At 42.0% G+C, this 16,376-nt stretch overlaps 1 protein-coding gene across 4 annotated transcripts in view; it reads right to left on the bottom strand.

Annotated features, from left to right (window-relative positions):
• DNMBP (dynamin binding protein) overlaps nucleotides 1–15,100 on the bottom strand; it is a 139,277-nt gene extending 124,177 nt beyond the window's left edge. For all 4 annotated transcript variants that reach the window (XR_013824309.1, XR_013824310.1, XM_079900320.1 and 1 more), the window contains exon 1: nucleotides 14,758–15,100. The gene's annotated coding sequence lies outside the window, so the exon portion shown is untranslated. The remainder of the gene's footprint in view (nucleotides 1–14,757) is intronic.
• Nucleotides 15,101–16,376: the final 1,276 nt, after the last annotated feature.

Raw genomic sequence — 16,376 nt, 5'->3', positions numbered from 1 at the left:
CATGGCAAATGGGATCTTCCCGGACAAGGGCTTGAATCCGTGTCCCCTGCATTGGCAGGTGGATTCTTAACCACTGTGCCACCAGGGAAGTCCTTCATATCATTTTTGAAAAACAGGTTTACTGAGTTATAATTGACATACTATATAATTAATCCATTCAAAGTGTACAATCCAATAGGTTTTAGTAAAGTCCCAGAGTTGTGCAATCTGCACCACTATCAATTCTAAAACATTTTCATCATTTCAAAAATAAACTCAATACCCACTAGCAGTCACTTCCCATTTCCCTCCATAAAATCTCCCCATCCATCCCATCCCTAGACAACCTGTAATCTACTTTCCGTCTCTATAGACAGAAAGATTTGCCTATTCCATATAAATGGAATCATACAATATGTGATCTTTTGTGACACGCTTCTTTCACTTAGCATGGTATTTTCAAGGTCTTCATATAATTTTCAAATACAAATATAATCAGCTTAAAACACAAAGAATAATTAAGAGCACAGATTACAAAGCCAGACTATCTGGATTTATCTCCTATCTCCACCCCATATTAAAGTTATGTGGGCTTCCCTGGTGGCGCCGTGGTCAAGAATCCACCTGCCACAAAAAAAACAAACGAACAAAAGAATCCACCTGCCAATGCAGCGTACATGGGTTCAAGCCCTGGTCTGGGAAGATCCCACATGCCACGGAACAACTAAGCCTGTGCACCACAACTGCTGAGCCTGTGCTCTAGAGCCCACATGCCACAACTACTGAGCCCGTGTGCCACAACTACTGAAGCCGGCATACCTAGAGCCTGTGCTCCACAACAAGAGAAGCCATCACAGTGAAAAGCCCGTGCACCACAATGAAGAGTAGCCCCCGCTCGCCTCAACTAGAGAAAGCCCACGCGCAGCAACAAAGACCCAATTCAGCCAAAAAAAAAAAGGAATAAAATTAATTAATTTTTAAAAAATTACATGATTTGGCTTCCCTGGTGGCGCAGTGGTTAAGAATCCGCCTGCCAATGCAGGGGACATGGGTTTGAGCCCTGGTCCAGGAAGATCCCACATGCCGTGGAGCAACTAAGCCCGTGCGCCACGACTACTGAGCCTGCGCTCTAGAGCCCGCGTGCCACAACCACTGAGCCCACGCGCCTAGAGCCCGTGCTCCACAACAAGAGAAGCCACCTCAATGAGAAGCCCACACGCAGCAATGAAGACCCAGCACAGCCAAAAATAGAATAATTTTTTTAAAAAAATTACGTGATTTGAGGCAAGTTACTTAACTTCTCTGTGCCTTAATTCCCTCACCTATAAAATGGGTTTAGTAATAGAACCTGCCTCACAGGATCACAGTGAAATTTATATTTGTTAGTATACATAAAGCACTTAGAATAGTACCTTACATATAGTAAGCACTACACAGGAGTTAGCTGTTATTATTATTACTGTTGTTATCATCATCATCTGCGTTAAAGAGGAGATTATGGATAGATAGTCTCAAAATCTTTTTCATAGGTGGGGAATGACTGCTAATGAATACAAGGTTCTTTTTCAGGGTGATGAAAATGTTCTGGAACTAGACAGTGGTGATGATTGCACACCTTTGTAACAGACCCAAAAAACCCCACTCAATCGCATACTTTAAAAGGGTGAATTTCATGGTTTGCGACTTATATCTCAATTTTAAAAACTGAGTGGCTCTCTTGTTTCAGAAACTGCTGTACTTCAAGCAAAAAATAGTGAAGGCATACATGGATATCCTGCCTTGAAAAAAGCTAGAAATTTAAATAGCCTCCCTATTTCTGCCCTGCCCCATCCCCAAGATTTTCCTGTACTTATGTTTTAAAAATGTGTCCTCGCTATTAGCTGCAAATGGAGGGTAGGTAATACAGTGTTTGATTATGTGGACTTTCACTGGGCATGGCTACATAAAGGAGTAAATTTAAGATGAGAAATCATTTTTGCTACTAAATTGTATTAAGTAATAACTACATTCATAACAGTTAAGAGCTCAGAATTAAGTCAGAGAGAATTAGGTTCAGTTCTTGGCTCTGCCGGTTGTCAAGCTATGTGACCTTGGGTAAGTCACTTAAACCATTCTGAACTTTCGTTTCCTCATCTGTAAACTGAAGATAACAATAGTAATTTATTTCATGGTGTGTTATGAGGATTAAGTTTGATCATATAGGTAAAACATTTAATACACTTCCTGGTAAATAGTAAGCACTCAGGTATTTTGTAAATGTCACCTATGAGGATTGTGGTGATGATGATGATGATGATGATGATGATGATGATGAAGGGGGAGGAGAAGGAGAACTGTCATCGTCCTGCAGACTGATTGTAACAATAATACAGATGAGGCAGCAACTTCTGGGTGGGGTTAACTGCTCAAAACTGTTACTGTCTTTTTGAGAGGAAGGGGGAGTAATGTGACTGTTGTTACTGGTCACAAGGACATAGCAATTGGCATCCCCTTCTACCCTAAGCTCTAAATGAACTGTGTATTCCCACAAGGATTCGGCAGCAGTTTCACTTACAAGATCCTTGCCTATGGGTCTAAGAAAACCTTTGCCAAATGCCTTCCAGGGATAGAAGAGGAATATGAAATTAATTTATTTACTCTTCTAAAAAAACCCTCTACTTCTAGGAAAAACATTAACACTATCGTTCAGTCCTTCAAACTCATCTACCTTTGAAAAATTGTTCTTTGGCTTGACATTTACAATTTAAGATGGCCACTGCCCTACTTTAGACTCTCACCGTCTTTTCTTTGGGACCATGGCAATAGCTTCCTAATTGGTTCCCTACCAGTCTTATCTCCCTCTGTTCTATTTTCCACACTGCAACTAGGATTACTGTTTTTTAATACAAAATCTCATAATTCTTTACTGCTTGGAGTTCACAAGAGCTTCCCATCCATCACTGGTAGGAAGTATCTAAAACTCCTATGCAGATCGTACAAAACTCTTCATGATCTGGTCCCCATGCATAAGTTTGGCCTCATTTCTGGACACTCCCCACCCACCATACACCCTAAACTCTAGCCTCATCAAAATACTGGCAGTTCTCTGCAAGGCAGTACAGCTTTGTAACACATATTATTAGAACACAATACATCTACAGACTGCTTTTCAAACATATTATCTCATGTGTGTGCTGTTGCTTCCTGTGATCAGGGTGAATATGAAGTGCTTATTTTTATTAACTGATCACTGCAAGGAAGAGCAATCAATAACTAGCAAATCACTGATATTTTTGCCAGTGTCTGACTGACACTTTTATTGTGAATAATAATTATATTTTACTTTTTAAGTATTTGGAGTAACGAGAAGAGAATGTTGACCAAGCCTAATTCCCACCTATGGAATATAAGAATAAAGTTTGAGGGACTTCCCCAGTGGTCCAGTGGCTAAGGCTCCACACTCTCAATGCAGGGGGCCCAGGTTTGATCCCTAGTCAGGGAACTAGATCCCACATGCTACAACTAAGAGTTCGCATGTTGCAACTAAAGATCCTGCATGCAGCAGTGAAGATCCTGCGTGCCCCAACTAAGAGCCAGTGCAGCCAAACAAATAAATATTAAAAAAAAAAAAAAGAATAAAGTTTGAACATACTGGTAAAATTCAACACAAAGATTTCCAGTAATTTACTGTTATTAATTAAAGCAAACCTCTTACTTAAGATAACCAGTTAATCTCAAAATAAAAGTATAAGCAGGGCTGTAACAAATGTATTAAATGTCCTTCTCATTCTATGTTAGATTTTTAGCCTTGGTTAACTGTTCGGCTTTAAAACTAGATGAAAATACTGACATTGAGATACTTTATTCTTACAATCGTCAAGTCACTAAATAAAGCCAAATATAGCGTCACATTTCAACAACTTTCATTCTTTTTACTTTAATATTGACTGATTACCCTGCAGAATTATCACAGTTGACTAGCAGGTCAAGGCAGCAAGACTACAAGAGAAACAAAACAAAAACTGGACTTCTTCATGTCTACAGTGGTCCAGATATTATAATTACTGAACAACATCTAGACAGTGGCAGCAAAAAGACCAGGTAATGTACACTATAGGTCTGAAGACCATACGTATTAGTATTATGCTCCACAGTCTGGCTACATGCTCAAGAATACAATACAGGACCCCCAACAGGAACTAACAAAGGTCTGGTTTTAATGTAAACTCACTCTCCTCTTACCTGATCCTCCAGGGGTTCTGTTTCCTGATAAGCAGATCTAAACTGTAAGACGATAATATCCCAAGGAGGTTCTGGCACTGAGCCCCAGAAATCCTTAAAGCAACAGACACGTCTAAAAGAAGAAAACCAGACCACTCACTCGCTTCTCTATTCTCTTCTCTGACTCTAGGGAACACGAAAATGCCTTGCCAAAGAGAAGATATAAAATTCCTTCTGAGGCAAAATGTTTTTAAATAGAGATGGTCTGCTGTTGATTATGTCATTCCCTGTCACCTGGAACATTTTGGAAGACTCCTTGGAAATGACCTCTGGGCCAGACCAAGCTATATGTGGGCTGGTGAATCCTTTCTATTTATGGAGGCTGAATAACTTGGAACCTCCTAGAGTGACTAACAAAAATGTAAATTAACTCACAACAGGACAATAAGGTTGCATCACAAACCATTTTTAAAAATCCAGAATGTGGGAAACTATATGACAAAATTCTTTAATAAAATAAACTATAATCAAAAATTAAAATGAAGGGCTTCCCTGGTGGCGAAGCGGTTAAGAATCCACCTGCCAATGCAGGGGACACGGGTTCGAGCCCTGGTCCGGGAAGATCCCACATGCCGAGAAGCAACTAAGCCCGTGCGCCACAACTACTGAGCCTGCGCTCTAGAGCCTGTGAGCCACAACTACTGAAGCCCTTGTGCCTAGAGCCCGTGCTCCGCAACAAGAGAAGCCACCACAACGAGAAGCCTGCACACCGCAATGAAGAGCAGCCCCCGCTCGCCGCAACTAGAAAAAGCCCACGGGCAGCAACGAAGACCCAACACAGCCAAAAATAAATTAATTAATTTTTAAAAATTCAAATGGAAATGGAAGGAAAGGCAACTTATCAATTAAAAGCTACTTAAGAAACATATTAGCTGAATGCAATGGGTGCCGTTTCTTGGATCCTGATTCAAACAAATCAATTGTTTAAGAAATTGAGACAAATGGCAGAAATTTTGAACACTGACTAGTTTCTTGATTATATTAAGGAACTACTGCTGCTTTTTTTTAGGTGACAGTAATGGTACTGTTGTCATATATAAATAAAAGGGAATCCTTTTTGTTTTCTAAGTCGCTAGAACCAGAGGATCTACAAAACGGCAAAGGGAGGTGGAACGCAGGAACCAACTTAGCTTTCTACATCTTTTTTTTTTTTTTTTTTAACTTTATTTATTTTTGGCTGTACTGGGTCTCCGTTGAGGTGCGCGGGCTTCTCATTGCGGTGGCTTCTCTTGTTGCGGTGCGCGGGCTTTCAGTAGTTGTGGCATACGAGCTCAGTAGTTGTGGCTCGCAGGCTCAGTAGTTGTGGCCCACGGGCTTAGTTGCTCCGTGGCATGTGGGATCTTCCCGGACCAGGGCTCAAACCCATGTCCCCTGCACTGGCAGGCAGATTCTTAACCACTGCGCCATCAGTGAAGCCCAGCTTTCTACATCTTAAATTGAGTGTTGGATACATGGACATTTATTGTATTGATCTTTATTCATTTTTGCAAATCTTAAATACATTATTAGGAAAAGGTCAAAAAGCCAAAGAATGCTACCTGGATTTGTAGTTTCAGAGCCTTTCCTGTTTTGAGGTGCCACCCATTTCTGACTGTAGAGTCGACGTCACATAGGATCCAGGGAGGAGCTCCCTGAGCAGTCCCAGCTGCAGACAAAATCCTCCCAGCCCCTTCACATCTCACAGAGCACTGGTGAGTAGTGCGGCGAACATGAAAAAAGCACAACTACCAATAACCATGTGACCATATAAGTCACTCCTGTTCTTCAGTCACCTGCTTACCTGAGGCCTGCTATGGCACACTGGTTAAGAGGGTGGGCTTTGGAGAAAAATAGATGTGAGTTTGATTTCCTGTTCTATCACTTGACAGCAACATAAACTTTAGGGCAAGTTTCTTAACCAGTTTGTACCTTAGTTTCTCCATATGCAAAATGAGGATTACAACAGCACCTTCTTTATAAAATTGTTCTGAAGATTAAATAGGAATGCATTTAGTACTATGACTGGCTAAAATATTAGCTGCTGTTATTATATTATTGTTGTTGTTTTATATTCCTTTCCCTTCATTTGAATTCAGACTGCTAGTGAAACCAAAGACATATAATTATAATTAATAATATACTTAATGCTATCATATTGTTGTAGGAAAGAAAAAGAGACATATCTGATTAGAGTAGAAAATAGGGACATGGAAGTAAATTAGAATATATATGGACAGTCTGGATCAGATTCGAGGGCCAGGTAACAAGTGTCAAGCAGTAGAATAATATAAGCAAAATAATAGTAAAGTAGTATTTCAGGGCCATGACTCAGACAATGGTCTACACAAGATAGACTGGGTCTATGGCACTGGGCTCCAGGACAGCATTTTGGTGCATTTGTGGCAACCCAGTTTTTTTTTCTTTAGCACCCTACAGAGTGCTATTTCATATGACTGAGCCTTGCTTTACAATAAAGTGACCAGGTATATGCAGCATGACTATTCATCATGACAATTCTGAACCAGATCCAGAAATGAGACAGAAATGCCAAAGGTTTCTGCATGGCTGGGGATGGGAGGAAAGAATAAACTAGAAAGCGGGAGGACACGGGGTGTGAGGCTGGGAGTTCAGCACAACTCGGCACATTCACTGCAACTTTTTCTGCTGATGGGACAGATCATTTATCGTAAGAGAATCAATCACCTCATGAAAACAATGCAGAGTGTGTGCTGGGCCCAGAACCCACGGCTAGAACGTCAGCAGCGACTATTCTCTCTGGGGCCCTACTCCCACCATGTGCTTGTCAGCAACACAGACACTCACACGCCACTTTCAGAAACCACAGACCCCACAGGAGCGGCTAAAACAGATGTAGAGAAATTAGCTCTGTGGCTGGGTTGACAGTTACGCTTACAAGGTGAAGGAAGAAATGGGGACTCTACTAGTTTATTGAACCCATGCATTTAAAGGAGGCTAAGAGAATTTTCTTCCCTTATCCCTCCCTTAAGAGTTCCCCTCTCTGTATCACAGAGCTGCCTCCTTACAGACTGACTCATTTTGTGGGTTCCATCTGTTGAGGGCATGCTATGTACCAGGCAAGGCTAAAAGGTGCTTGGGATTTATCAGTGAATGAAACAAAGGTTCCTGCCCTTGAAGAACTTCCTCCATGAGGGATGGGGAAGGCAGACAACAGCATTTTAGGAAGTGACAGGTGTTTTGGCAAAATGAAAAAGCAGGGTGAAGGGATGAGGAGTGAGGAGGAGAGGGCAGTTGGATATTGAATCTACCAGCTGATAAGAATGTTACCTTAAAAATTCTGTCACTTCCTGCAATTTATTACGACACTCCCTCACCAGTCATCACACTAGCAGAAGGTGATTAGGGAAACAAGACAACAGCATTGGGTTTATTTCAGGGTCAAAAGAAAATAAATACAACTATTTTCTTCATACTTTTTATTTTCTGAAAGATGAATGCAAATGTGGTCTAAAGAAGGAAGGTGCTAACTGAACTGAAGCAAAGTGACATCAAATAGACTTCTCCCCTTCCTCTCCTCCGAGCTAGTCTTTGGTCTGCTGGCATGTGGCCTATGACTTCTGCATACTCTGAGGCCGGGCTGCCTGGGCACTCCCACACAGCCTGTTCGAAATGTCCAAGTCATCAGCAAACTGTAACCCCAGCCCTATAAGCTAATCATATCTTTCTTATTGCTTTTTTTTGGAAGATCAATCAAAGCAAGACAAACAAGAGTTGATGGCCTAAGGCTGAAAAAGGAGGGGTGATACACAATTATATAGCCCAATGTTAGGTGCATTCTCCTCCTCCACAAAGTAGCCCCTCTATTCCCACCCCCCCAAAAAAAGATCAGAGAGAGAGAAATAAACACTTTAACAGGGGTTGATGCTAAAAGGTAGGATTAAAGATTTGCATTTCTACTTGCAAATTTTTTACAATTAAGAGGTATAATTTTTATAATTCGGGGAAAATAGTTAAAAAAAAAAAAAACAAAAAAACCCAATCATGAACCAAAAGAGATAGCCCTGAGACTCTACTGCACAACACCCTAGCAGTTATGGCTGCTAAAGAGCTACCTGCTGAACCGTGTCAATAGTTTGTGAGATATACTTAGGTGAGATTTATACCCGGAGCAGAGAGTGATCCACAGAGTAAGGAAACTATAATTTTACATATCTTATATTTACAATCATGCTGACGACTACAGTTATGCTGAGTATGGCACTCTCATTCTTCACAACAGCTTTTTAAATTCTGACTCAAAGCAGGAGGGAAAAGCTCATCTAACGGTGAAATAAGCTTATATTGGAATTGTGAGATGTTTACCATAAATTTATATACATAGGGTTCAAAAATATTGAAGACTTTTATTAATCTTCTTATGCTTGAAGCTTAAGCTTAGCTTAGGATTTTGGGTTGCAGCCTCCTGATGCCATCTTATTTCTTTGGAGACAAATCCTGAAAGAGTATTTGACAAGGCTTAATACCCATTTATGATGAAAATGCTCAGTAAACTAGGAATACATAGAGGAGAACACCTTAACCTGACAAAGGTACACCTACAACCTAAAACAAACATTACATGAAATGGGGAAACTTTAGACTCATTCTCTTTAAGACTGAGAACAAGACAAAGATGTTCACTAGCATAGCAACTGTTTTGACACTGTCCTGGAAGTTCTGGTCAATGCTGTAAAGGAAAGATAAATAAGAAGTATAAGGATGAGAAAGGAACAACAAAACTATCACTATTTTCAAAGGATATGATTAACTATGGGGGAAAAGAAACAACAGAAAACAGGAGACTATTTGAATAAGACAGTGAAGCCAGGCTGTGAAATACAAGATCAGCTTACAATAATCAATACCTTTTCTCTTAAACTACCAAGAGCTAACTAGAAAACAACAGTAATAGAAATAGACATGATTCACAATAGCAACAAAACTATCAAGTATTAGAAATTAATTCAACCAAGAATATACTCTTAGACCTTTATGGAGAAAACTTTGAAGTTCTAATAAAGGACTTAGAAATGAACTGATGAAGTATTTAGGGGTAAAGGGTCATGATGTCTGCAACTAATAACTCAAATGAGTCAGCAAAATGCACAGAACTGAAGAGAGGGAGTAATGAAGCAAATACGGCAAGATGCTAACATCTGGTGAATCTAGGTAAGGGATATACAGGAGCTCTTTGTACTAATCTTAGAACTCTTCTGTTAGTTTTAAATTATTTCCAAATAAAACAAAAATTCTGAAAAAAATAAGCTGAGTAAATGAAGAAACACATTACATACTCTTGAATGAAGTAAGTTAATATCAAAAAGATGTCAAGCCTTTCCCAAATAATTGATAAACTCAATGTAATCCCAATAAAAATTCCTCAAAAAATTTGAGGAACTTGATAAACATATTCCAAATGTTATATGGAAAAATAATGGCACAGAAGTAGCTAAGAAAATTTAAAAATGAAGAACAGAGATGGGGCACTTGTGCCAGTCATGAGGATGTATTACCAAATCACTGTAATAAAATCAGAGCAATAAAAAACAGAGCAAAGGGCTTCCCTGGTGGCGCAGTGGTTGAGAGTCCGCCTGCCGATGCAGGGGACACGGGTTCGTGCCCCGGTGCGGGAAGATCCCACATGCCACGGAGCGGCTGGGCCCGTGAGCCATGGCCGCTGAGCCTGCGCATCCGGAGCCTGTGCTCCGCAACGGGAGAGGCCACAGCAGTGAGAGGTCTGCGTACCGCAAAAAACAAAAAAAAAACAGAGCAAGAACTGACAAACTAATGTAACAGAATAGAGGCTTAGAGCTAGACTGGTGTATCCATGGGAACCATATAGGAGAAAGAGGGTACCACAATGTAATGGAGGAAAGCATGGGGTTTTTGGATATGTTATTGGAAAAACCGGCTCATTAAATGGAGAATAATAGGGCTGGATTCCTATCTAACACCACGTGCAATGTGGGCTCTAGATGAATTAAAGAAATGACCTACGGACTGGGAGGGCCTTCTTAAACAAAACTTGAAAAACTCTAAGCCAAAGAATTTATTTACCTGATTACATTGAAATTAAGAATTTTTCTTGATGAAAGGACAACAAAGACAAAATTAACATATGAGAAGATATCTGCAAAGTTACGATAAGTGAACATCTATAAACTGTCTTCCACAAGTCAATAGCAACACAGATAGTAACTCCAATAGAAAACAGGCTAAGACAGGAATAAGTAATTTACAGATGAAACTATATACATAAGAGATGCTCACAATCATCAGTAACCAAAGAAATACAAATAAAAATGACAAGGTATCACTTTGCACCTATGAGATTATAAAAGGTGGAGAGCTAGAGAAAGCTGAGTGCTGGCTGGGACATGAGGATACAGGACCCCTCGAACACTTCTGGCAGGAGAGAGAGTGGTGCAGCCATTGTGGGGAGGAATCTGGCACAGTTTGATCAAATTCAGGACATGCAAGCCTATGACGCAGTGATTCCCTTCGAAGTGTATATCCCACAAGTATATTACACAGCTTTATAAGTGGACCGGTATGAAGATGCTCACTGCAGCAATGTTTGTGGTGGAAGTAGAGACAACCTGAGTATCTATCACACAGAGAGGAGATAAGTAAAACTGTGGTTCACACACACAGCATGGAATATAATGCAGCATTTGGAAGCAAAGAACTAGATGTACATGTAGAAACACAGGTGTATCTTAAAAACAGTACTCAGAGAAAAAAGAAGCAAAATGAAATACATTACAAATTAAAATACATATAAAACAAATATCCCCACTTTGCAAGATCCTATACAGACAAAAAGAAACGTTATATGTGTTCAAATGAGCACCTGTGAAGCATGAGGTGAATGGGAGGAGAAGGGAATTAAAAACAAAAGAAATCTTTTAGGCTCCTTGCATGTTAAAAAAGAATTCAAATGACCTATGATAAAAATAAAATTAGAATTGTTTCCTTCCCCTAAGTTTCCAACTTTCCTAACAACAAAAGCAACTTTGGTTGCCAGCTCTGTTGATGAGTAACAGCTTTTCATCCTTTTTCAAGCAGGAAGGGAAAAATTCAGGGATCAGCAGAGTACTAAAGGGATCAGTGGAAAATAGTCACGAATCAGTGTTTTTGTTCTCATGACCTGACAACCTGACTGAAAAGACCCCACTACCTCTTGATTAGGAGTGATTCAGCTCAAGACACGTTGCTGGCGTCAAGTTTTCATGTCCTTTGAAACTATTTACTTTCAGAACCTCTTCATATACAATCCTTTGGCCCCCTCACAGTGATTCCACACTATTTAAAATCTAAAAATTCTAGAGCTAGAGAGCACCTGGTTATTCTACAGATGAGGAAACACAGGCCAGAGGAGGACTGCGGTTTAGGCTCACACAGCTGGTATGAAAGGCAAGCTCTTACTGACTGTGCCCTTGTCCCCCTTCTGTCTCTCTGGCCCAGCAGCCAGAGTGATCCTGTTAAAACATAAGTCATCAGAAGTTTCTCTGTTCAAAACCCTCTACTGGCTCCCCCCTCACTCAGAGGAAAGGCCAAAATCCTTACAAAACGGCCTACACGGCTGTGCCCCTCCCCACTCCCACCACCTCTCATCTGCTGCACTTTCCCCTCGCCCACGTGGGGACCGCCTGGCCACTGTGACCTCATCATCCCTCACACATGCCAAACATGCTCCTACACCAGGGCTTGGAACTTGCTCATCCCTCCGCCTCCTGCTCACTCTCTCATTCCTCTCAAGTCTTAGATCAAAAGTGATTACAGTAGAGGCCTTCTCTGACCACTGTGCACTTTGTGCGTACTCCCCCGCCCCACTTTTTTTCTCCCTTACGCCTCCTTCAGGTTCTCCACAGCACTTACAATCATGTGACCATGATCCATTCACATATTTATTTCCTGTTTGCTTCCACACCACCAGAATACCTACTGCATGAGGGCAGGGCTTTGTCTGCTTTGTTCACAGCTGTATCCCCAGCACCAAGAACAGATACAGGTGCTCCATGACTATTTGTTGAGCCTTGGTTTAACAGCTCTTTCATCACAGAGCTGATCTGTGATCTGATTTCATGACTGCTACTTTAGACCTTTCTGCCTTTCCAGGCAAGAGACTGATATCTTATAATTAGCTCCTGGCCAACGAGGCTAAACGAGACTAAGTTATCCAATCTTGAAGATTAGTTTATTCAGATGTTTTCCTAAGCAAGGCATAATAAGAAACTATTTAATATTAATTGAATTTATGTTTAAAACTTTTCATAAGTATTCTGAATGAATTTTAAGGATGCTTTAGCTGAAGATCAAGAACAATTGAGAATTTCAAAGCAGATAATCTTGTAATAATGCTGTGGGGTAGGTAATACATTAACCGACTTCAGAAACGACAGAATAATAAACCCAGAAAAAATTCAAGCCTTATACCTGGCAGTGGGTATGCAAGCCTCCATTTGCATTGTAGTTTAATTGCTTTTATCATTTAAAAAAGTTCCCCAAATTTAAAAAGTACCTGTAAGCTGAACAATCACTGAAGTGTCTGAAATTTGAGAAATCACTTTTTGCTTATTTAGCCCAACCTTTATAAAGTGAATGGGAGGGTTGAGAAGAATAATGCATTTGAAGATTCACTATGCATTCTGCAGAAAGGGTTTCCTTCTGAGGCAGAGAGAAATGAGTTTACTGGCTCTGGAGGCTTCCTAAATTGCAGTCTCCAAGTTTAGGGAAAATAAAAATCTAAACACATTCCATTTAACCCTTTTTCAGAACGAGAGCCTCATGGAGTCTTGCACTATGTTCTAAAAATGAGCACCCACTCTTAGTTTTTAGGAGATCTAAATGACAATTCAAGAATTATGATTTATCATGTGCTTTAAGAGGAGAAAAAGTAGTGTAAGTTCAATCAGTGCTTGAGAGAAGCTCTGAATTGCCTCTTTCATGTGGATGAAAAAGGAATGTGAAAGGGTCTCTCGAAGTAAGAGGGACCCTAAGAAGAAAGGACCCAGAAAAGAAGAAACAAGAGATGGGAAAGGCTCTGCTTTGGGGCTGCAAGACAAAATAACTTGAACATATTTGGACAGATTGTCTATGAAGATTATTGTATCTCAGTTGAAAATTCACACAATATGAACACTGTATAAAAAACATCTTATCACATTTTCTGAGGCAGAATGTTCTCGGCTTATTGCAAAAGTTATCTGTGTGCTGCACAGACGCCATCCCCAGGCCAAATTTTAGCTATTCTCCACCATACACAAAGCACTCTATTCCAGTCTCTGACTTTAATGAATTTAACACTGAGGTAATTTGAAAAATCTCTTTTCACTTATGTTAGCTCAATAATGATAAAGTGACTGGGAGTGTTGAGAACAACAGTGAATTTGAAGATTCACTATGCATCACGCAGAATTTTTTAAAAACATGTTTTCTCAAAACTTTGTGTCGTTGACACAATGGGTGACATATGTTTCAAATTAACACGTAAAAATCAGGGAACTTTGGAGATGGAAGGTAGTCTTAGAGATCCTTTGATTCAATAATGTAGAGAAAAACAGGTGCTGGGGATAAACTAACTTGCTCATCACCTGGAATCTATTCTATGCTACGAAAGTAATAAACGCAGCACCAACTCTAAGAAACCACACCTGTATGCTGGCAGGTACTTCACTTTTCAGTATACAACTACAGATTAATCAGTTCTGTAACTTCAGCTATACAAACACGTGAAGCTAAACTATGCTCAAACGCTAAATATTAGTGCTACCACTGGCTTGCCACATACCACAGCATCGGTGATTATGAAAGTGTTTAAACACAAGACGCTCATATGACTATAAAAGAATTACTGTAAAAATAGACCTAAAGGCAAGTTATCAATTACAGAATAATGTTGTGAGTGCCCTTCATTATTATATCAATATAAATGACATAGACAATAAAGGATAATGAGATTCCATTTAAAGTGGGTTTTTTTTCATTTAAAATTTAACTCTATACACCATATATTCCCCACAGCACCTAATTTGCAGCAGACCTGGCCTGTTTGTAACCCCAATATTCCTTTATTCAACTGACAGCACTGACATCCTTTTCAAGGTTAAATACTCTGAGAAATTGATGCCTGGTGGACATTAGTACCTGCGGCAGGAATGCAGGTGTACAAAACTCCACCATAACCAAACTTGCATCTCTAGCCAAACAGGTCTTACTCTTGCTTCGGTAAGCCATTCCCCCCTTGTCTCCCTGACACAGAATCACGGACTCCTATTCCGACTGAATGTGACTCTGTGCAAGCCAGAAGAATCTCTTCATCTGTTAAATAAGGGGGCTGGACTAATGCTGGATTCTTTTCCAGCTTTCAAATTCCGCCTCATTGCCGGAGTGGCAGGGTGGTGCAGTGAAAAGAGCCCTGGGCTTGCCTGACACCATTTAAAAAGCCCACGTCTGCATCCCTCTGACTGCCGGCCCCCCGGCCTCCAACTCCCCGGTACCTCCCTGGGCCCGACTGACCTGGACCGGAGAACTCCGACGAGGGCCCGGCGCCCTGCTGCCCCTCGGGGGCTCCCGGCCGGGGCAGCGGCCGTGGCGGGGCAGGGGCGGCGCAGGCCTGGCCGCCCGGCGCGTTCCTCGGGGCGCGGGTCCCTTCCGCCCGCCGTCCCCGGACAGCGACCCGGGCTCCCCGCCCGGCCTCGCCCGGCCCCTGACCAGCTCTCCGCCGCCTGGCGGTCCCTTGGCGCAGCGGGCAGCTACGACCGCCTCTCCCAGGCCCGCTGTCACCTCCGCCCCTGGAAGCGGCGGGCGGGTCAATCCTGCGTGACTCAGCGTGGCGGCCCCGCCTCCGGACTCCCGCCCAAGCTTCCGCCTCGCGCGGCCCGCGCGGCCCGGGGGCGCGACGCTCCTTACCCGCGCGCCCACCCCCTTAGACGCCCGCCCAGCTCTCGCACTCCTTGACGGCCCGCCTTGGATGCGTCCGCCCCTTTACGTCAGAGGGGGCGGTGCCCCAGGACCTCCATTCTGGGAAACTGAGGCACCTGGCGGTGCGGCGCCGACCCTGCTAGGGCAGCTCGAGCGTTGGCTGCTCGTGGAGCGTTCAGTTCTACGTGCAGCTCCCGCTGATCGAAACCTCCTTTCCTTCCTTGCCGATCCCTCAACCGCCACACTCCCGCTCCAACCTAGAAAAGGGTTAAATCCCATTTAGAGAAGCCGCATGCCGTTCTTGCCTGTGGTGCGGTCCTCTGTGCTGCCCAGAGGCAGTTTCCTTTATCACCTCACAAATACTCGGCGTTCACTTCGGTCTGTTCATTTTTTTCTGAGGAAAGTCTCTCAGGACACCTTTGAGAATTTAAGAGCAACGAACAGCAGAATGCAAGAACTAGGCAGGGCTGAGAGCACGCTTTTAACTCGTTCGTGAATCCTCGCGGGATTCCTTTTGTGTATTAATGGCCTCAAAGTCACACTGCTTGGTTTGTTGCTTGAATTTCTGTGCCTAGTTTCTGGGATCTACCTGGGGGATGCTGAAGAAGATGGAACAAGTCTGTCACTGTGAACGTATAACAGATAAACCTCTACAGATGGTCCCCACCTAAAACTGTTGGACTTAAGATTTTTCCACTTTACAATGCTGAGAAAATCGTAGGCATTCAGGAGGAACCACAGTAGAATTTTGAATTTCAATCTTTTTCCGGGCTGGCGATATGCTCTAGGATACTCTCTCCTGATGCTGGGCAGCGACAGTGACGCAGCTCCCGGTCAGCCACAGAATCAGGAGGGAAACCACCGATACACTTACAGCCGTTCTGTACTCATGCAACCATTCTGGGTTTCACTTTCAGTACAGTACTCAACAAATTACATGAGATAACCAATGCATTATTGTAGAATAGGCTTTGTGTTAGATGATTTTGCCCAACTGTAGGTTAATGTGAGTGTTCCGAGCACGTTTAAGGTAGGCTAGGCTATGATGTTGGGTAGGTTAGGTGTATTAAATGGTTTTTCGACTTAGGATATTTTCAAATTACCATGGGCTTAACCCCACTGGACATAACCCCACTGTAAGTGGAGGTATTTCAAATTTTTCATCAGCTATTTCTCCTTTCTAGTGGTGCGTGTGTGTGTGTGTTAAAATACAT

The sequence above is a fragment of the Stenella coeruleoalba genome (genome assembly GCF_951394435.1).
Source record: "Stenella coeruleoalba genome assembly, chromosome: 16".
Lineage (NCBI taxonomy): Eukaryota > Metazoa > Chordata > Mammalia > Artiodactyla > Delphinidae > Stenella > Stenella coeruleoalba.
The sequence above is the reverse complement of the archived record's forward strand: the minus strand, read 5'-3'. Positions and strand labels throughout refer to the sequence as shown.